Here is a 22,629-nt window from a genome sequence, read left to right as displayed (position 1 = left end):
GGGGGATTTGGGAGGGTGGGGGACAGCAGGGATTGGGGTGCAAGAATGAAATGGCAAGCTCCTTCAAAGGGCGACATTCCTGCCTGCGGTTCTGAAACACTTCCTCTCTCCCCAGCGCTCCTGTAATCACGCTCCAGCATTCACCCGAGCACTGTTTACATCCAACACCATTACCGGAGGGGGAGACAGGCGAAATTAAGGCCTCTGTTCTCTGTTCTCTGAGGCCCATTATCTCTTCCCTCCCCCTTACCCCCTTTCATCAAACGCCTCCAATCTATGAAGGGGTAAAAGCCTTTAATGGGATTTTGAAGATCTTAAAAGCCAGGCGGTTTGTTTAAAAAGGAAAAAGACCAAGAGTGAGGCCCAGCCTGGGATCCTTGGGTCCACTTTTTGGGAAAAAAAAAAAAAAGGAACAAATTCGGTTCTATTTTTTTTCCCGTCTGCCCAAACAAGTGTTGGGTTTGAGGTTTGTCTTGGATGGACCGGCAGACCACACAGAGCTGCCAGTGGGTAGACCCCTTTTCCAGCAAGGCTAAGAATTCTTAGCCGCAGCCCTACCCAGGCCTGGCAACCCTGCTCCAGCTCACTCTGGGAACTGTTTTCCAAGGCCCCAATTGGCACTAATTTCCCCCATCGGAGTTAGCCCAGCCTAATGGGGTTGAGGAATCAAGCAAAGGGGAAGATTGAAGTCAAGGTCAGAGGAATTAGTGCAAGCTGGCAAATTCAAGGCCATGGCTTTGGGTTTCTTCATTCTCCAAGGCTGGGAAAACCTCCTCCATAAATGGCCCCAGAGTTTGTTTCAGAGAAACACTGGGTTTCTCAAAAACAATCATTCTCAAAAACAAATCTCAAAAATGATCATATGCACTTTCCATTTTATGGGGCAAACTAGGCATTGCCCGATCGACATTGTGGGAATTGTGGGGCCATGGCTGTCTTGGGGAACCATGTTGAAGAGATGGGGCCAAAGAGAAAGCACAAGAGGTAGTGTGTTTGTTTGGCATGCGGTTGACGTGGGTTCAATTCCTGGCACCCCATGCTATACCTCCTACACCTTCAGGAGTTATCAATATCTGTGTACAGAGTGTATATTGGTTCTGAGCACTCCTGGATGTGATTTAAGAAAATAAATAATAATGGAGAAGTTGCCCTTTGTTGGATTGAGTAGTTGTGTGGAGTGGTTCATAATCATTATTGGTGCCTAATCTTGTTGTCAAGGGGCTGAGGATGCTCTGAAACACACTACTGCTGCCTTTCTGGTGTCACACAGTCCCCTGAGTACTGCTGAGAGTGTCCCAACTCCATCAAAAACTCTTTCTATGTTGTGATAGTGTTATTTCATGTGATTCACTGGTTCCATAAGAACTGGAGTAGTTGTTCAAGAAAACTTGTTGGGTGCAAGGCTGTTTCAAGCTAGTTTTGGGTGAGATTAGAATGGGGTGTTCCAGTGCAGTGTTGTTTGGGAGAAACCCTATAGTCAGGACATCAAAGATTGGCTTTGGTGACCTACAGAGTTGACTGTCCCCATAACGAAACCCCACAACTCCTCCTGCTGCTACCACCCAGCTGCCCACATAGAAGCTGAGTTGCCTTTGAGAGCAGTGAGGGAGAACCCTGTCTCCCAAATCCCCCAAAGGGAGGCCCGGGTCAGCACAGCACAATTACCCAAATTGACACTTGGCCAAACACCAAGTCCAAACCCCCAGGACTCTTGTCCAAAGTGCAAGTGGATCTTTAATTATGGCAGTCTCTGCTTTTCCTCATGCCAACCTCCTCCTCTCTAAGTAGGAGGTGCTCCCAGCCAAATCTCAGGGCTTACCTCTTCCCTGCCTATACTTCAAACGCTCCTCGAAACTCACCTCTGGTGCCCTGGGGTGGAGGCACAGGCAGGGAAGATGACCAACCTCTCTGCCTCTCTGTCTTTGTCTCTTTCTCTCTCTTTCTTTCTGTGTCTGTCTGTCTGTCTCTCTTTCTGTAAATGCCCTAACCACTATATTATCTCTCCCGCCCCTTTTTGTTTATTTGTTTGTTTGTTTGTGGGCCACACTCAGAAGTGCTCAGAAATTATTCCTGGTTCTGCACTCAAGAATCATTCCTGGCAGGTTGAGAGGATCAACTGGGGTACCAGGGATTGAGCCTGGGCTGGTCACCTTCAAGGAGAGTGCCCTACCTGCCGTACTATCTCTCCAGCTCCCTAACAAATTAGGGAGCATCCATCCCTGACCCTTGGCTCCCAGCCCAAAGGGAATGTGAACAAAGTGCTTTGTTGCAGAGAAACTGAGCTTTCCTACATGGATGTTCCAATAGAAGTAAGTGGATCCCAGAGAAAATAGAGATGAGGGCTAGAAGAATTAGCCCATAATATGAAGCTTACCACAAAGAGTGGTGAGTGCAGTTAGAGAAATAACTACACTAACAACTACCACAACAATGTTATTGAGCAAGAGAAGTAGAATGCCAGTCTTGAAGAAGGAGGAAGGAGATAGGGGTATTGATGGTGGGAAGATTGCACTGGGGAAGGGGGGTGTTCTTTTCTGTAACTGAAACCCAACTACAAACATGTTTGTAATCATAATGCTTAAATAAAGATATAAAAAAGAAAAAAAGTGGGTCTGTCACCAGACAGATAGTAGTCACATTCCCCATTACTGCCACTAGAACAGTGAGGCTAAAAACATACCAAACATGGGGGCCTGCCCTTGTTCAACCAAACATCTCTGCAGGGCAAGTTTGACAAATTTACTCAACCAGTCAGGCATATTCTCAGAAGCATAGCTATGCACTAGGCACTGTTCTTGGCTCAGGATGTCACTGTGGGCAAAGCAGATGGAAATCCTGGGTGACCTGCATGTCCCAATCTTGAGGATAAAGAAACTGAGTCTTTGTGCAAACCAGCATGGAGCCAGACATGGAGACTTTGCCGCCAACTGCCTAACTTCAAATCCATAGCTGGGTCCACTGAAGGTCCTACCTTTCTAGAAGGCCTAAAGTGTCCCCAAAGTTACCTGGTATTCACTTGCTTGGCTTCTAGGTTTGGTCTTTATAAAAGTTTTGTAAAAGCTTCTCTGTCTTGGGCAGGAGAAATAGGCAAGAGAAATGAAGGTAGGGCATTTGCCTTGCATGCAGAAGGACAGTGGTTCAAATCCCAGCATCCCATATAGTCCCTGAGCCTGCCAGGAGCAATTTCTGAGTGTAGAGCCAGGAGTAAGCCCTGAGTGTGACTCAAAAACCAAAAAAAAAAAAAAAAAAAAAAAAAAAAAAAGCTTCTCTGTCTTTTGTTTGGTTATTGTCTCTTACCTGGGTAGCTGTATATATATATATATATATATATATATATATATATATATATATATATATATATATATATATATATATATACTCACCAGTGAAGTTGGTGGCTCAGAGATCAAAGGCCTGCCATGCATGGGTGAGGGTCTGGGTTCGATCTCCAGCACTGTAAAAGAGAAAAATAAAAAATTATGAAGCCAAATTTGTTAAGGAGTTGAAGAGACCATACAGCAGGTAGGGCACTTGACTTGAATGCCGTCAGCCCAGACTCAATCTCTAGCAACCCAGTTGATTCCCTCAGCCTGCCAGGAATGATCCCTGAGTGCAGAACCAATTCTGTGTAATTCCTGAGCACTTCTGGGTGTGACCATCGAACAAACAAACAAAAAGGGGCTGGAGGGATAACACAGTGGGTAGGGCATTTGTCTTGCATGCAGCTGATCTCAGGCATCCCCTATGGTCCCCTGAGTAGTAGCAGGAGTGGTTCCTGAATGCAGAGCCCGGAGTAACCCCTGAGCACTTCTGAGTGTGGCCCCAAAACAAGCAACCAAAAAAGACCAACAAAAATAAGAAGCCATCCATTTGGGGGTTGAGTGGAGAAAGGAAGTTGTAAGGGAGAAACATTTCTTTGGGAAAATTCTGGTGGCAGACTTGATGTTGGAATATGTGCACACGAAACCATCATTAGCACTATTAAGATCAAGGCACCTCAACAAAGATTAAATTATTCATAATAATTTTTTATTTTAATTGAATAGATGTGAATTACACAACTATTCATGATTGAGTTTCAGAGGCACAATGTCCCACATCAATATTTTAACCAGTGTCCACTTCCTTCCATCGATATCCCCATTTTTCCCTCCCATCCCCCATGCCTTTATGACAAGAGTTGTTTCCTTTTTTTCCTTTTAGACATGATGGTGTACAATACTGTTACTAATACAGGATTATCAAATCATTTTACCTCCTCTCAGAACCAGTCTGGTCCAGAGTGACCACTTCACTCTGCCGTTGTCACAGTGGTCCCTTTCCTGACCTATTATCTCTCTCTCACAGTGGCAAATTTCCTAAGAAGTAATAGCCATTTCTTCTACTCTTTGTTTCTATTGTCATCCATATTTAGTTATTCCACTACTAAGCTGCTTTACATTCACATAAGTGAGACTATTCTGTATCTGTCCCTCTCTTTCTGACTTATTTCACTCAGCATAATTTCTTTAGATCTACTCATGTCTCACCAAAATGCATGATTTCATCCTTTGTATGCCCTAGTAGTATGCCAATGTATTGATGTGCCATCACTTCCTTATCCAATCATCTATCTGTTCTTAGGCACTTGAGTTGTTTGCAGATTTGGGCTATTGTAAGTAATGCCACAGTGAAAATAGGAGAGCAGAGATCTTTTCTGCATTGTGTTTTTGTCAACTCCTGGTTCTAAATTAAAAATAATTTTATAAAAAGTTTTTTATATCCCAAGTACCCCCAAGTAAATAGCCCTCCAGCCCAATCAGGGCTTCTTCCTGAAGCCCCTAACTAGTGAGGGGACCCCCTTCAGAGTCCCTTCTTGTCTCCTGGCTTTCTCACAAGAGGGTTTCCACATGATGTCCAGGGAGTCACTTACAGGCTTCGGGGTCCCAAATTTTAGCCCTGTAGATAAGGAGTGCTCATCTTGAAGTTCAGATTCCTGACACATTGGGAGCTCTGGTCCATGTTGTTTGGACTCCATCTTCAAATTCTGGTTCTGTGCCTTTTTAGTTTATGATGGAAAAAATGGACCCTCAGGAAAACTCAGGCCTCAATGAACCTGCAGACTCCTTTGGGGGCCTCTCTGACCATGTTCAGCAAGCTACTTTATACTGCCAACTCCTGGCCTTGACACCCAAATCCCACGCCCTAGTAGATGACCTCAAGCATGTCATTCTACTGGGCCTGAACTCAATGTCACAAGATTCCCCTCCACCCCACTGCCAAGTTGACAAGGTGCCTGTTACATTTTCCCATTCTTCTGCATTCAGCTCCAATTCTATCCCCCATCCATCAAATCCCCCAAATTTCTTGGATCCATTCACTTCTCTCCTCCTCACTGTCTCCAACTTCCTCTACCTACCTCCATTCTGCAAGATGGGTACTCTTCTAACTCTCTCTCTTCCTCCTCCTCCTCCTCCACCTCCTCCTCAGAGAACACCTCAAGTTTTGTACATAGGCAGATCTATGTACAAAAATTCTCATGCCACCCACAAAAACCATTATCATCCATAACTGCTGAGGCCTTCCAAGGCAATGAGGTAACATGGTAGGTTGGGATCAGCACTGCAGGCTGAGTTCCTACTGTTCCTATGACCTCAGTAAGGCAGCTTCATTTCTTTAGGCTTGGCCTTGGCCTTTATACTTAGGGCTTGCTGCAAGGAAGAAATTAGTTCGTTAATAAAATTACTTGCGCAAGTGTTTGGTGTAAGGACTCAAGACAATTTATCATTTTATCATTTTCCTCATCATCATTACTATTTCTTTTCATTCCATTAAGTCCACAACCTTTAGCCTGGGATGGACAGGAGGCAAGGAAGAGCGGTTTGACCTGCTACTTGACCACCTACTCACCTGTCTCTCTCTGGTCTCACCCTTTTGCTTCTAGTACCTTCTGAACTACTTTGCTCTTTGAATTCAGTGGTGGAGCAGAGGTTTCGGTATGAAAGCCATTATCACACCCTTGCTCATAGTAACGTTTTCAAAGGCTAGAGAATCACCAATTAAAATGGGTCCCATAAAAATCACAGGATAATAAAATATTTCGCAATCACATGAAAGTATGGTTCTAATTAATATTTAATGACAAGAGAAATGCTCCTGTTCTGAGAGCCACTGAGATTAGAAGTGTTTAGAAGTGATTCTAAACTGTATTTGCAGGATTATCTCAACCTGAAGGAAATGGATCAACACTTCCCTGTGTGTCCCTGTCCCATCAGAGAATAGGTGTGACTTAATTCCTTTTAACTTTCTCTATTTTCCAGAGGCAAACAAATGTTGCCTATTTGCTGCTCCGATGGAGTGGGGTGCTGGGGGGTGGGGATAGTAAGTCTCCTCGTGTGTGTGTGTGTGTGTGTGTGTGTGTGTGTGTGTGTGTGTGTGTGTGTTTCAAATTGAAATGTTCTGGTATTAAAAGTTAATTTCATCCAAACTCGCTCCCCACCCCCCCCCCATGCAAGCAATTACCATCATCTCTCCCTGCCACCCACCCCCCTCTGTCCATAAAAACAATATTTTCACTTCTGGTCTTAAACGATTTAACTGAAAACTTAAAGTAAAAACCAATTCCCCTCCACAAGCCAAATTAATTTGCTAGGCTCCTGTCCTGGGATAAGAGATCTTGAAATTAGAAAAAGAAATTACAATCTGCCCCATTTTAGAATAAAATCCAAAACAGATTTTGTGTGGGTGGGGGTGTGAGAGGGGGTAGCAAGAGAGACATATAAATTTAGAAAAATAAAAGCAAACAAGTCAAGATTTGGGGGGTGCTGTCCCCTATCCCTATTCTTAGAAATTATTAGCTGGTCTTCACACTGAATCTCCCAGACACTTCTTCATGTGATAGTGGTAGAATACTGTGTGTGTGTGTGTGTGTGTGTGTGTGTGTGTGTGTGTGTGTGTGTGTGTGTGTGTGTAATTTTCTCAAGATAACCAGATGTTCTGAAGTATACAAACTTTGCCTCTGACCTAAGGCTCTAAGTTGACCAGATGTCTGAATAGTGTGTGAATGTGTATGTGTGTGTGTGTGTATCTTGATTTGACCAGATGTTCTGAAGTATACAAACTTACTCTTCAACCAAAGACACTTGAGTTGATCAGATGTCTAAACAGTGTGTGTGTGTGTGTGTGTGTGTGTTTGTGTGTGTGATTCTCTGGAGTTGACCATATGTATGGGCTGTGTATGTATGTATGTGTGTGTGTGTGTCTTGATTTGACCAAATGTTCTGAAGTATACAAACTTAGTCTTCAGCTTAAGACACTGAGTTGATCAGATGTCTAAACAGTGTGTGTGTGTGTGTGTGTGATTCTCTGGAGTTTACCAGATGTTTAAGCTCTGTGTGTGTGTGTGTGTGTGTAAATTTCTCAAGATAACCAGATGTTCTGAAGTACACAAACTTTGCCTCTGACCTAAGGCTCTGAGTTGACCAGATGTGTGTGTGTGTGTGTGTGTGTGTGTGAGAGAGAGAGAGAGAGAGAGAGAGAGAGAGAGAGAGAGAGAGAGAGAGAGAGAGAGAGGTTCTCTAGAGTTGACCAGATATCTGGACACTGTGTGTGTCTTAGGTTGACCAGATGTCTTGAAATACACAAAATTAAACTCCAACTTAAGACAATAGATTGATATACACACATAGTTCAGACATATGTATGTTCAGATATAAGGACACATGCATGCATGTGCTTATATATATGTACTTAACTAAGGGGAAAGAAAGACAAACATAGTACACTCATCACTCTTTTCAAAGGAATGTCCATAATTCTATGCCAGTAAGTTATACTTTCTTCTGAGATGTTTCTTTGGTGGGAACAGTGGGTTCCTGTGCCAACTGGAATGGGAGGAGAGGGCAGGCATAAGATCCATTTGATGGCTTGTCAAGATAGGCACTCCAGCACCTCATTCTTTTCGACATGTTTTTACATGAAAAAGCTTCTCCACTCAGACAAAAAGAGGAGCTCATATTCTCATAGAAGTCAAAGGCCTTCCTCCTCAAGGGTCTGAGGGAGCCTGGTTAATATATCATCAGGAATCCCCATGAATGAAAATAGTATTCCCATTTTCCTGTGATTTTGATGCTGGGTTATAAGATGTTTTGAGAAGAGAGAATAAAAGAGGCGAACGCTGAGCCTGGCCTGTGTACTCTGACATTACGAATAACGGTATTTATGATGGTATTATACAGTTCATATATTTCCCTCTAAAAATACCAATAAAACGATGGCATTTTCCCAACCTCTGCTCTTGGCTTATGTTTTACGTCTTTCTTTCCTCCAGGGTCTGTGTGCTCTGAAGAGTTCATTCCTCACAGTGTTAGAAGGGCTGGGAACTGTCTTGCCTCCAGCTCCCTCTTGCTTTGCTCTAAGTCCTCCCAGGTCACTGTGTCACTCTTTATTTTGAAAGTAAAGGGCCACCCACACCAGCATGTAATTGCCAGCTTGAGTTTTAGTTCTCACTATCCTCCCGCCTTTTGGGCCTTGCACATCTCCCTTCCATCTACACTCCTGACAAACATGGAGGTGGGAGCAGGCTCTCTGGTTGAAGGAGGAAGAAACTGAGATTCTTAGGCAATCAGCACCCACAAAAGTATATAGTATGAGTTCATGTGTGGGACCCTCAAAGCCAGGGACAATCTTGACTTCTCCATTCCATTCAGCTTGCATGAATCCTAGCAGATAAATATTGAATTGGTGGGTTGAAATAAACACGTAACTATTTTATGACAAAGAATATCCAGGACAGAGATTTACTGAGAAACATCTGGGCTAAGGAATTGACTGCTCCTTACCTTCTCTTGGGTCTCTGGAGCATGAGAAGGCACATGCTCTTTAGAGAAGGAATGCAAAGACCAGTTCTATCACTAACATTTCCTGAGAGATTCTTCCATGAATCTCTCTGTGGAAACTTGGCTAAGTTATGTAGATTTCATGAGTATCAATTTTCTCATATAGGGGTATAGGGTGTTTGCCTTGCATGCAGCTAACCCAAGTTCAATCCCCAGCATCCCATATAATACTTTAAGCACCATCAGGAGTGATTCCTGAGCATAAAGCCAAGAGTAATCCCTTAGCACTATCAGGCGTGGTCCAAAAACAAAACAAAACAAAAAAGCAGGATTGTGGACAGGATAGTACAAGGGATAAAGCACTTCCCTTGTACACAGCTAACCCAAATTTGAGCCCCAGCACCACAAGGCTACCCCAAGTGCTCCAGGAATGATCCTTGAGTCTAGAGACAGGATTAGCCCCTGAACATTGCCAGGTGTGGCCCTAATCCTCCCTCTCCCAAATTATAAATTCACCCACACAATCGTCATTTAACCCCTCTGCCTGAAGTTCAACACACTGAGGAACTAGTCCAGTGAAAGGCAGGCACAGAGAATCAACACAGATTAGAATAACAATTGCTTCTTTGATGTTAGCATGATCTCAGAGTCTTAAAGATTTGAACCAGCCTCTGGAGTGCTAACAGAATAATTTCAGCATTTGTCTAGTTCATCATCAGTATGAACTAGATGAAATAGATGAAATGAAACCCAAAACCAGCGCTGAGCTTCTAGACATCCACAGGCTTCTGCGTGTATGTTAAATCTTGGAAGCAGGGATACAGAAATCCTACTAACATCCTCTTCCATCAAGGGTTAGGATCGTGTCGACAAATTACCACTCCCGTTGATCAATATCTCTTTTTATAAATAGGTACCTGCTTGTCTCTGCAACAATCAGCAAAACTGAGATGGAGAAAGGCTTGATCAATGATGGCCAGCCAGCAAGGAGGAAAAATAATTCTAAAGACTCGGCAAGATTCTATCCTTCAGGGCAACTTCAGGGGTTTCCCACCCTTTAAGGTTTGTGGGGCTTCTAAAACCAAGGTTCCAAATAGAGTGTCTTCCATCAGAGAAATAGCATACTTTTGCCTTGTGTGCCCTTAACCCTGGTTCAGTCCCTAATACTGTTCCCCAAGAAGAGCTCCTGGGCACTATAGGCATAACCACCACCCCCCCCCCAAAATCAAAAATAATGAAACAGCTTCTCAGTCTGGACAGAATTGACTTCCTGGGTTGAGACTTTGTTTTGGGGATCTGCTAGATATGAAAGAAGGTTTAGAAGCTTCTATAGCCTGAAACATTTTCTCTTAACCCTTCACATTATGCTAAGCAATAGGGTCCCCGACAGAACTAAATGACCCCAGGGAAAGAAAGGGAAATTCATCTCCCAGTTAACAGCCACTGTTGTGTCTCACACTGAAAGTCCATCTGCATTGGAGAGAAGATGGAATTAGAATCTGGCCCCATCTGGCATGGTATCTTCTCAGATATGTCCTCAAAATCTCATTTTCTCAACACTTTCTCTTCCTACATTAACACATAAGGAAGTTGGCATTATCCACCCTCCTGCAAAAGGCAGTGAAGGGCCCTAGTAGCAGTATACAAGGATACCCTCAAACTAACCTATAAATATGTTCTGGTACCAGCCCCCAGGCATGCCCCTGGAACGTGCCAATTTTGGGAGGGACAATTTGAGGAGGGTAATCTTTGGAATGAGGTCAAAGGGAGGTTATTAGTGCCCTCGTGACAGAGGGAACCTCACCCCCCAAAGCTACTTAAATACCATCTCCCATCAAAAGACACCTTGGAGGTCAGATAGATGGGTTGGTAGGGCTCTTGCCTTGCATATGGTTGACCCAGGTTTAATTCCCTATATCCTATATGCCTCCCCAAGCTAGACAGGAGTGATCCCTGAGCACACAACCAGGAGTAATTCCTGATCACTGCTAGATGTGACCCCAAAACCTGGGTCTTCCCACATCTAACCTGCCCTCACCTTTACCTGGGTTCCCCTAGATTCTAGAACCCAGGACCAAAGCGAGAATACAGTGGGGAAGGCACTTGCCTTACACATGGTTGACCCTGATTCAATTCCCGGCACCCAGCACCACGAGCACTGAGCCAGGGTAAGTCCTGAGCATGCCAAATGTGACCTCAACTCTAGCAACCCCCACTCCCCACAAGAAAGTAAGGAATCTTCCAGAACTTGGAGAGATTACATCTGTCCATCATAAGCCATTGGGTCTTCAAGATCTAGAACTACAATGTTCAAAGCCAATCACAAGGGGCCCTGTTCCAGCCAATCACAAGGTCCCCTGCATCTCTGCTTCCCTGAATTACAAATGGGGAAGGAGGTGGCTCACCTCCCTGCATATGGTTTCTCTGCATGTCTCCATGGTGACGTCCATCCCCTCCCCGCCCCCAGCTCAGGTAAAGGGTGACTGGAGATAAAAAGGTTTGGGAGCAGCTGCCTCAAGGTGAAGGGAGACAAAAGCAATCCTTCCAAGGAGGGGCAGTGAGCTTTTGGAATTGGGGTGAAAAAAAAAAAAAAGAGTTCAGCAAGGAAAAATGAGAAAAGCCGAACTGAGGTGGGGTGGGGGTAGGAGAAATGAAAGAAGGTGTCAGGCCCGGGGAAGCGGTGACTGAGCAGAGTTGGCCTGTGACGCAGGACCCTTGGCAGTACCTGTGCTTTTGAGGTTCAAGTTTGTTTATTCTTGGCAAAATGCAACAGCCTGTTGCTCAGAGAAAAGTCTTTAAAAGGCTTATAAAATCTACTCAAAAGGCTTTCTGGACATCAAATAGCTCATAAAAAGGAACATTTTGATGAGTTAAGTGTAAATGAATCAGAAACATACGGATTCCATTTCGTTTAATCTGCCCATGGATTTAGAAACGAAGGGAACGGGTGGGGTGGGGTAGGATGGGGTGGGGGCTCAAAACTAAATTCATTAGGCGCTTTGCAGACCTCTAGACCTTTGAAAACCATTGGCAATGGGGCATCCAAGACACCCTTCTCAGAATCCCAACTTGCCCCTCTCAACTTTGCTCTCTGAGAGAAGCCCCTGCTGAAAGAAACACTGAGAGACAGAGACAGAGAGACAGGCAGCCAGAGGTATAGAGACAGATACAGAGACTGAGAGACAGAGAAGATACAAAGACAGGAGATAAAGAGAGATAGAGACAGAAAGGGGCAAAGACTGAGAGGGCAAGATGCAGGAAATATTACCTGCCTACTGAAACCTTCTATTCACAGCTACTCACCCCTCAGAGCAAGGATGCCCAGAGGGTCCTTGATAAGTCAGACTGGGGTGCTGGCCCAGGAGATGAGGTCCTCATCCTGCTCCCTTAAGCCCCCCTCTCCCTGTGTTAGGAATCTGGACAAGCACATGTCTGAGACCTCAGTTTCCCTTGTCTGCAAAACTGAGCTAGAAGCTCATCTCTGGTGAAAATGAGGCAAGAAACAGTGCTTCTACAGAAACTTCAGCCATACCTGGGAATGGCACTGCCAAAACCAGGATGAGAACTGTCCTGTCAGAGGTCCCCCATGGTGTGAGGTGCTAAAGTCAAAGAAAACAAGGCCCAGGGGAGACCTGATACACAACTGCTGGATCCCAGGGCACTAAGGCTACAGAACCTGACAGAATCCCAAGCATCCTGTCCCAGTAGTCAGAACCCCCCTAGGAGTCTGCAGAACAGAGAGGAGCCAGTCCCAAAGGGATGCCTTTTTCCAGCCCTGGCCGGTAGCTGGAGGCTAGCTGCCACGGGCCACCCTCCAGGCCTTCCATGAACTCATCATGCCAAGGCTGAGGAGCCCCACACCCAGTATCAGACGTGTTGAGAGATAGCCCTGGCTCCGGGATTTTGTTTTCTCTCTGTGCCGGCTAATGGAATTACAGGGAAGAAGCTGGAGATGGGGGGGGAGGGGGGGAGTGGGGATTGTTGGGGGTTGGAATCTCGATGCATTTTCCATTCACTGTCTCTGAAGGATGCTGTCATAGGGCTGTAAAAAGTCATCAGGCAAAGTCTGGAGGAGGGGGGGGGGAGAGAGAGAGAGAGAGAGAGAGAGAGAGAGAGAGAGAGAGAGAGAGAGAGAGTCAGTCTGTGTCAGTTGGCCAGGTGGATAATGCTTGGCGTGTACAACGTGTTTTTGCACATGGTTTTATCAAAGAGGATAATTACAGCATATGGAAAATAGGACATATTGTTTCCATATGGGAGATAAAGAGAGAGTGTTAGAAGTGATTAAAGGGACTTAAGGGTGTGGAATGTTCTCGTAATAAGGAGTCCTAGCTGGGAAGTGTTTCTGAGCAGGAACTGCAGGCGTCTTGCTAGCATCTTGGAAGGAGACAGACTCGAAACTTCCTGGCACAATTGGACCCACTAGGAAAGTTTGATGAAGACCCTTGAGCAACCTCAGTTCAACAGTCCCAACTCTGCTGGAGAGTCTAGGCAGGAGGGGCTGGACAGTCTGTGCCTGTGACGCCTTCAGACTACAAAGAAAGAAGCGACAAATGACCCAGAAGGAGCAAGGGAGATTTCAGGTTGTGTAAGCAAAGGCCCTGAGGTAGGACTATGTAGCTCATATCATAAAAAAAAAATAAAAAAAAAAAGGCCCTGTCTGCTCTGGAGTTGGGGGATGAAAGGTGGGACAGTACTGGAGATGGGGGACTCTGGATCACAGCAAACCAGATCTCAATGAGCTTGAATTACACAAGAAGCATTTGCCAGAATATCTGAGATGAAAGTAGAGGAAAAGCCTCTGTGACAAAGATTGGAACAATAGTATAGTGGGCAGGACACTTGCCTTACAAGCTGCCAACCCAAGTTTGATCCCCAGCACCCCATGTGGTCCCCCAAGCATAGCCAGGAGAGATCCTTAAAGGCAGAGCCAGGAGTATCCCCTGAACCCTGCCAGGTGTGGCCCAAGAACAAAAGTTTCTGTGATGCTACAACCCAGAATCCCAACCTCCACAGTGATCTTGGGGTCCTACCCAGTGATCTTTGGGTTTTAGTTCTTTCTAACAGTCCTTATAAGAGACACTGTGGAGATCAATGAAGCAGGCTTTGCCATTCTGCATTTACAGCAGAGGCTGCCATGTTCTCTTTCTATGCCAGTCTATGTTCAGGAACATAGCAGTTGTATCTGTCCAAGAAAGGGAAGAAGGAAGCCTAGAAGGGTGGTCAGGGGCCCAGAAGGGGTGTAGATGAAGGAGGAACCAGTTTGAACAACAACTACAGCAGCCAAAAAAAAATAAAATTCATCCCCCAGAACCAGAGCAAAACTTCTCAGGTAAAGCATTGCCTAGCATACAGCTGACCAGAGTTCAATCCCCAGCATCCATATGGTCCCCTGAGCCTGCAGGAAGTGATCCTTGAGCACTACAGAGTGTGGTCCAAAGAATAAATTAAGAACATGCGAAATTTGGGGCCGGCGAGGTGGCGCTTGAGGTAAGGTATCTTGCCTTGCAAGCGCTAGCCCAGGAAAGATCGCGACTGTGGTTCGATCCCCCGGCGTCCCATATGGTCCCCCCAAGCCAGGGGCAATTTCTGAACCCTTAGCCAGGAGTAACCCCTGAGCATCAGATGGGTGTGGCCCGAAAAACCAAAAAAAAAAAAAAAAAAAAAAAGAACATGCGAAATTTATTTCATGGCCCACCCTTCCCACACTTATAATCAGGAGGCCCCAGCACTGCCATTGAGGAGCCTCAGAATGCTCCAGAGTCTATCTTATTCGTCATGCTACCATTCTTCATCTCCAGTTGCAAGATAAAAACAAACAAACAAACAAACTCAGGAATGGGATTTTTTTCTTATTATTACTTTATTTAAACTTCGTGGTTACAAGGTTGTTCATAATAAAGTTGGTCTTATTTTTCATAGTTACAAAGTTGTTCAGGATTGAATTTCAGTCATACAATGTCCCAACACCTTTCCCAAGGGGCCAGAGTGATAACACAGTGGTAGAGTATTTGCCTTGCCCGTGGCTGACTCAGGAGAAATCTGGGTTCTATCCCCAGCATCCTAAATAGTCCTTAGAGCCTACCAGGAGCAAGTTCTGAGTGTAGAGCCAGAAGTAACCCCTGAGTGTCACTGGGTATGCCCCCCCCCCAAAAAAAAATCTTTACACCTTTCCCACCACCAATGGCCCCAGTTTCTCTCTCTCTTTTTGGTTTTTTTTGTTTGTTTGTTTGTTTGTTTGTTTTGGGTCACACCCGGCGTTGCTCAGGGGTTACTCCTGGCTGTCTGCTCAGAAATAGCTCCTGGCAGGCACGGGGGACCATATGGGACACCGGGATTCGAACCAACCACCTTTGGTCCTGGATCGGCTGCTTGCAAGGCAAACGCTGCTGTGCTATCTCTCCGGGCCCTTCTTTCTCTCTTTTTCATTCTCTCTTTTTCTCTCTTTTTTTCCCCTTTAGACACTATGGTTTGCATTATTATTGCTGAAAATGTATCATGCCTATCTCTTTATCTCCTTTCAACACCCAGTTTTTGTAGATTGTCCAGAGTGATCATTTCCAAATCTCATTATCACAGTGGTCCCTTCTCTACCCTAACTCTAAACTGCACTTTTCCTCTCTTTGTTGTAAACTTCCAACCATGGACTGGTCCCGCTGACCCTCCTCTCTCTATTATCTCCAAACATTATTACCACACTACCTTTTTTGTTAATATCCCACAAATGAGGGCCATCACTCTGTGTCTATCCCCCTCCCTCTGACTCATTTCACTGAGTAAGTAAAATGTCTGAGACACACACTTTGTATTGTCTTAAGGAACTTGCTCTTGGAAAAGGCTAGTGCATTGGCTTATTCGTTCACTGTCTTTCACTTAGGATTTCTCTCCCTTCATGAGTTGCATGCCAACCCCACCCCCAATGTCACCATTTACCCCCCAAACACACACACACACACACACACACACACACACACACACACACACACACACACACACACACCATAAGTAGAGGCCTCTGGGATCTATTTCCGAAGCAGGATTATTTCTAAACTGCCCACTCACCACACAATCACAACGCAGCTTTGCTAACTGGCTCCTTCAAGATATACCCATGACCCCTTGGGACATTTCCAAAGGGAACATCTCAGACTTAAAGAAATGAGCCCGGTGGATGAAGTGGGGTGGGGGGGAATCTTTTGTACTTTTGGTTTCGGGGTTATTGCCCTCAGATAGGTGATTCCTTCACTGCAATATTAAAAGGTGAGAAGAGATCCCTGGCCCGACTGTCAGGCCCATCATCTGCCGCTGGTTTCAATATTGCTTTGGCAGCTCCTGTGGCGAGCTCTGTCTTCAAGGCCTTGGAGCTCAACCTCAGAGCGTGGCGGTAAACTTGGCCCTGAACCCAATGCTAAACCTGACTGCAAACCTGGCCTGAGCCAGGAAGGACTCACAGATGTCTCACAGACAAACCCTGCTCCTCTGCACAGCCCTGAATTTCTTCTTTCCATCCTCATGCAAGAAAAGAAAAGTCAAGGCACCCAAATAAATGATGGGAGCAGAAGCAGTGAGGGGAAGTGGAGCCCACTCCCATGAAAAATGAAGGGGGGGGGTATTGATAAAGTGCTGGGTTAGGCTCTATCTTCAGACCTTTCTAGCCAGGAGAAAGGCTCCCCCAGAGAGTGGCTCAATGGGCAAGGAAGACACCTCCCATCAAGTCTTTAAAACAATTGATTGATAGAAACTGTCCATAGCTTGACTAGTCTCTCTGGACATCACAATTGTATCATATCCTGTATTTGCCCTTCTGCCTTTAGCTTATTTCACCCAACATGAGACCCTCCAATTCCATCCATATGGCCACAACAGCATGACTATTGCTTTCCTTTGGGTTGCATTATATTCTATTATTTATCCATGACTTCTTGGTCCATTCATCTGCCATTGGGCATTTTGATTGCTTTCATTTTCAGTTTATTAGGCCAAGAGTTGCAATGAACATAGGTGTGGATATCTTTTCTAGCTCCTGTTTTTGTATTAGAGTTAGAAATGGTATAGATAGATAGATAGATAGATAGATAGATAGATAGATAGATAGATAGACAGACAGAGACAGACAGACAGACAGACAGACAGACAGACAGACAGATAGATAGATAGATAGATAGATAGATAGATAGATAGATAGATAGATAGATAGGTAGGTAGGTAGGTAGATAGGTAGGTAGGTAGGTAGGTAGGTAGGTAGGTAGGTAGGTAGGTAGGTAGGTAGGTAGGTAGGTGCAATGGGTTAGATAACTGAGTGCAATGAGGCTGCCTTTCTATCCAACTCTGTCCTTCTCAGCCTTCTCTGATGCCCCCACAGTCAGCTCACCAACTAGAAATCACCAAGCCTAAGCAATGAGAAGGACCCTTTTGTAATCTACCCAAGAAGATCAACAGAGATAAAATCATAGGGGGACTCCTGTATAGTCCCCAAAGGAGCAGTGAAATGCAACATTGCTCAAGATAGCACAGCAGGTAAGCATTTGCCTTACTTGTGACCTGATTTAAGTTTGATCTTTGGCACCCCATATGGTTCCCAAGCCTTGGAAGTCATCTTCTTTGAGGAAGTAAGTGGTTACACTAATCTTAGAGTTAGGCAGCTTGGAGGAAATAGCAAGACCTGACATGTGCTATTACCTCACTGTGGTCCTCATTCTGCAGGGGAGAAACTGAGACTTAGAAGAGGAGCTTTCCCCAATTTCACAGCACCTGAGTGGGGAAGGCAAAAATGAGGCAGTACAGAAGTAGCCTGGGTTCCCAAGCCATGTGACCAAGAGAGTTACCACCATCAATGGCCATCTACTAAAACCTGAGAATGTGGCTGGTCTATCTAGATTTTGGAGGGTTGAGGAGAATAAAAAAAAAAAAGGTTTGAACTACATCCAACAATGTCCAGAACTTTCTCCTGGCTCTGTCCTCAGAAATCACTTCTGGCAGTGTTTAGTGGACCATACTGGATGCCAGGAATTAAACCCAGTTCAGGCCAACATGCAAAACAAGTGCTCCTCCCCACTATATTATTCTCTCCAGCCCCAATATTGGTCAGAATTTGTCTCTTCTACCATCAATATTAAGATGAAGTGACATCAAACAGAGTGCTTCCAGATGATGGCCTGCTTTATGGCCCATTCCACCCTCGTCATGAAGAAGGTGCTATTATCAATCCCATTTCCACACAAGAGGGAGGGGAAAATTGAACACCAAGGGATCCTATGGAGTTGTGAAAGTTGGGGATCCTGGATCAATTAAGAGGCTGCAATGAGGGTACAGAGAGGATCATCATCCTTCTAGCTTCTCTGGGGGGGCCAGATCCAACTCATGCTCAAAGATTGGCGCACAATGCCCTCCCCTGGGCCTTCCCACCAACCCATTCTGCAAATCAGAAAGTTGAGCCCAGAAAAGATCTTTGATTTCCTGAGTCTCTCCTTTCTGATCACAGTGACATGAAACCTCATTAGACTCCCAGAAGTCACAGGGGCCCCCCCAAAACAGGTGGACCAGAACTGTCCACCCAGAACATTAACAGGTAAAGAAATGACAAAAGGGAGGGCTGGAGAAATAAGCACAGCAGTGTTTGCCTTGCCTTGCAAGGACCTAAGGTGGTTGGTTCAAATCCCGGCGTCCCATTTGGCCCCTATGCCTGCCAGGAGCTATTTCTGAGCAGATAGCCAGGAGTAATCCCTGAGCCACCGCCGGGTGTGGGCCATAAAAATGTTGGGGGGGATAAAAGGGGGCTCTCACACACCCTGACACATAAATATATTGATAAGCACGTCCCCAAAAGCCGCAGAGCCCTGGCCCTGTGCTAGCCTCGAGCAATTCAAGAATGTAGGCAAAAATCACAGAGTATTCAGAATGCTCGAGACAAAGGGCTATTTAGAAGTGGAGCATCACATGATCAAGGGTCATTTTTTTCATTGCTGCTGGAACATGTCTGTGTGCAGATGACCAAGTAGGCATCAAATTTGCTCAGCCATGTCTGTGAGCTTTTGTGAACCTACGATTCATGATGAAAGAGTCTGGGCATCTCCTTCATTGGGAGAAAGTAGGGAAAGCAATGAGCCAGGATGTTCTTATTGCTCCCCATTGGCAGGGAGATACATGGGTGCCAGGAAGCAGAGACCAGCCAACACGTTCAATGCTGTACAGGTGAAGACTAGTGAGTCAATAGCAAATCAAGGAAGAAGTGACCCCCTCCTTGCAGAAAGCCAGTTCCCTCAATATCTCCTTCACATCAATTCTGGAGAGATGATTCTACTGGCAGGGGATAATGCAAAAGCTCAAGGCACCCCAGGATTTTTCTTTCCCACCTTTTGAAGGACTGAAGTGGCATAAGCACCCAGGGGACAGAGATCTGGGGAGCCCCACCCCTTGACCATTTGTAACTGCATGACTCGCACCATCTGGGCCAAGATGAAGGCTTCTTCCCCCAAGAACAGAGACCCTCATACACCCTAACACACGCCACGTCAACGGAGTCAGAACAGATTAGAGCAAAATTCTGCTCCCCAGAGCCCTTGTCTCAGCAAAGCCAACTAATTCAGCTTTAACCTCCCTCTTATAGGGCCGCTGAGCTGAGCTTTCTAATTAATGCCACATGTTCCTCTCAGCTGTCATCCTGAATAAATGTTTACAAAGCTATTAACGTACTGTATTTGTAAACCAGGACCACTCGGCTTTGGGAGTCATGTGGTATGCATTTTCTCCTCAAAGATGGAAAAGGCTTAGCAATAATAAATACATTGTTTTGCAGAGATGGGGAGCAAGGCGTTGCTTGAAAGGGGGAAAAAATTATTGCGAGCTTCCTGAGACAGCGTGGCTGTGTATACGTGAAGACTCCAACTTTCTTCCAGAGTTTTCAGAAGCAATGGAAGGGCTGGGTTTGATCCAGGTATGGAGTTGGAGTGGGAACAAATTGAGGGACAAGGCAAACCCAGGCCTAAGATGAGAATCTGGACACGCCCTTGGTTGCCCAGAAGCTCATTTCATCCCATCTGAAAATTGGCAAGTTGGGAGCATCAAGCATGTTCCATGTTGGTTCCAGGGTACTAATCTGTTTTCTTTTCAGGGTACCTGGATTGGTCTTACTTAAATTCTCCAAAGAATTTCATGATCAGACCCTTACATTCTAATGGAAGACTCCCATTTCAGCAGAATCTCCTTCCTTATTTCTCCTATCGTTTTCTGATCTCTGCATCATATTCAAGTCTTTTTTGTTTGTTTGTTTGTTTTTGTTTTTGGGCCACACCCGGCAGCACTCAGGGGTTACTCCTGGCTATCTGCTCAGAAATAGCTCCTGGCAGGCACGGGGGACCATATGGGACACCGGGATTCGAACCAACCACCTTACGTCCTGGATCGGCTGCTTGCAAGGCAAACACTGCTGTGCTATCTCTCCGGGCCCATATTCAAGTCTTATTCAGTGTTTTTGCCCCTTTTCTGCAAGGAACCGACATGCTTTTACTTCTGAGCCTTTGCCAAGGTTAAATTCTCTACCCTGAATTCCATCTCCTCTGAACCCTCACCTGTTTCTTTTCACTCTGACCTAACTCCAAACTTTCACTACTCAAATCTCCACTGATCTCTTTCTTCCACTGACAAAGTTCCCTGGAGCCCCAGTTCAGGGTCAAATCCCCTCAAAAAATATCCCCACACCACCACAAAAAGCTCTATCTTACTAATTGCTTTTGAACAGGGTCACCTTCTAGCAAGGAAGGAGGGAAGTATTCTCTACTCAATAAGGGGCTGCCAAGATGGAATTGTTCACTCAGCAACACACCTTCCAACTCTGTGACTGAGTAAATGTCCAGGGAAAGAGGAAAAAGACAAGTTTTCTATGTTGTGGGTAATGTCAAGATCTTTCTAGACACTTGGTCTGAACCAGGGGTCTCAATCTCAATTTACCTGGGGGCCGCAGGAGGCAAAGTCGGGGTGATCCTTGAGTGCAAAGTCAGTAGTAAGCCTTGAATATTGGGGGGTATGACCCAAACAACTAAAACAAAACAAAACAAAAAAAGAGTCCTCTAGGGCGGGGCCACAAAATGTTGCACGGAGGGCCATACTATCTTACTCTGCTCTTTTTACTATTCTTGGTATTAACAGACATGAGTTCAGAGACTAAGCCCTTCACTTAGTGTTACACAGGGGCAGACACTGGGATGTGAAACCCAGAATTTAAGTTTCTTAGAAGTCTAAACTTTTAATTATGTCATATCCATTCTACTAGCCATGCCTCTAGTAGCAATAACTGGCAATTCTACTTTTACCCACCTAGACCACATTCTCATTGATATAAATCACTTTACCACTCTATTCCACTTATTTTCTACGAGTTTGTCATGACAGTTACCCATGATGTGCTGCTTAAGTCACTTTAGAGGTTTGTTTTTTGTAACTTCCTTCGCTTCTGCCCTTTACTGGGAGAGAATTCCGGCCGGCAGCTTTCTCTCAACCGGGACAGAAGGCAAAAAGCAGCTACAAATAATTCACGAGTGTTAAGCTCTTTTGTGAACACCTAAAAAATTAAGCTGTAGAAATTAGTAGAATGGCTCCTGGTGACATAAGCCAGTCAAGAGGTTTATTGAGGGAGAGAGCAGGGCTTTTATGCCCTGCTTCAGTGGGAGGAGCAGCAACATAGGATTGAAACTTAAACCAATCAGATTTGTACAGGTACAACGATTTTAACCAATGGGAGCAAAAACACATTTTGATGGCGGGAAGAATAAAGAGGAACCTGGCAGGATGGGGGGAGGGGAAGCAAATCCTTAAACAAATAGTTAATAGATCTTTCTTTTGTGCAAGCAATAAGGATTACAGTTTAAACCTTACAAAAACCTATCTATAATTACGTTTTTGAGAGCAGTTACAAAAACAGGTTCCATGGAAAGGTTAAGGAATCTGGTTTAAGCCAGATTCTGTGTGCCGGGCTAAATTTATTTGCAGAGTTTCTTTTTGGCTCGGGGCTAAGCAAACTTATGGCTTGAATCAGGCAGCGGTGAAAAATTCATTCAGAGTTCCATTGAATATGTGGGTGTACGGTCGCCCACAGTTTTTTGTTTTTTTTTTTTTTTTTGAATTATGAGAACAAAAGATGCAAAGAAAGAGGACAAGATAAAGTTACAGTGGAAGGACAATCAGCCATAACATAATTCTCAGAAGAAGTCCCCTTGCTGATATCTTAAATTTGCACTTTCAGCCAAAGAACGTTAAGATAAATAAAACAGAATCCATGTACAATTACTTTGTCCCTCAAGTCCCCAGATTGTAACACATTATAATATTTCTTTTTTTTTTTTTTTTTTTTTGGTTTTTGGGCCACACCTGGTAACGCTCAAGGGTTACTCCTGGCTATGTGCTCAGAAGTTGCTCCTGGTTTGGGGGACCATATGGGACACCGGGGGATCGAACCGCGGTCCGTCCAAGGCTAGCGCAGGCAAGGCAGGCACCTTACCTTTAGCGCCACCGCCCGGCCCCATTATAATATTTCTTAACAGCACACAAGGCAATATAAAGCCATAAAACTTATGTAACTCCTTAAACATTAGAGGCATAGTATTTTTTACATTTCCATGTACATGCATATTAGCTTAAGTTAACCTCAAATTTTAAGTGGGTGCATTTAACCTCAAATATTAAGTGGGTGCATTTTAAGGATTAGAGTCAAAGGAGCACAGTAAAAACGGTGTTAGAGTGGCAATTGTTTGCATAGGCCCACCAAAATATGAGAGGCATGGAAAGGAATAACCTTGGCCTAAATACAAAGAGATCCTAC

The sequence above is a fragment of the Suncus etruscus genome, chromosome 15, assembly GCF_024139225.1.
Source record: "Suncus etruscus isolate mSunEtr1 chromosome 15, mSunEtr1.pri.cur, whole genome shotgun sequence".
NCBI classification, from domain to species: domain Eukaryota; kingdom Metazoa; phylum Chordata; class Mammalia; order Eulipotyphla; family Soricidae; genus Suncus; species Suncus etruscus.
The sequence above is the reverse complement of the archived record's forward strand: the minus strand, read 5'-3'. Positions refer to the sequence as shown.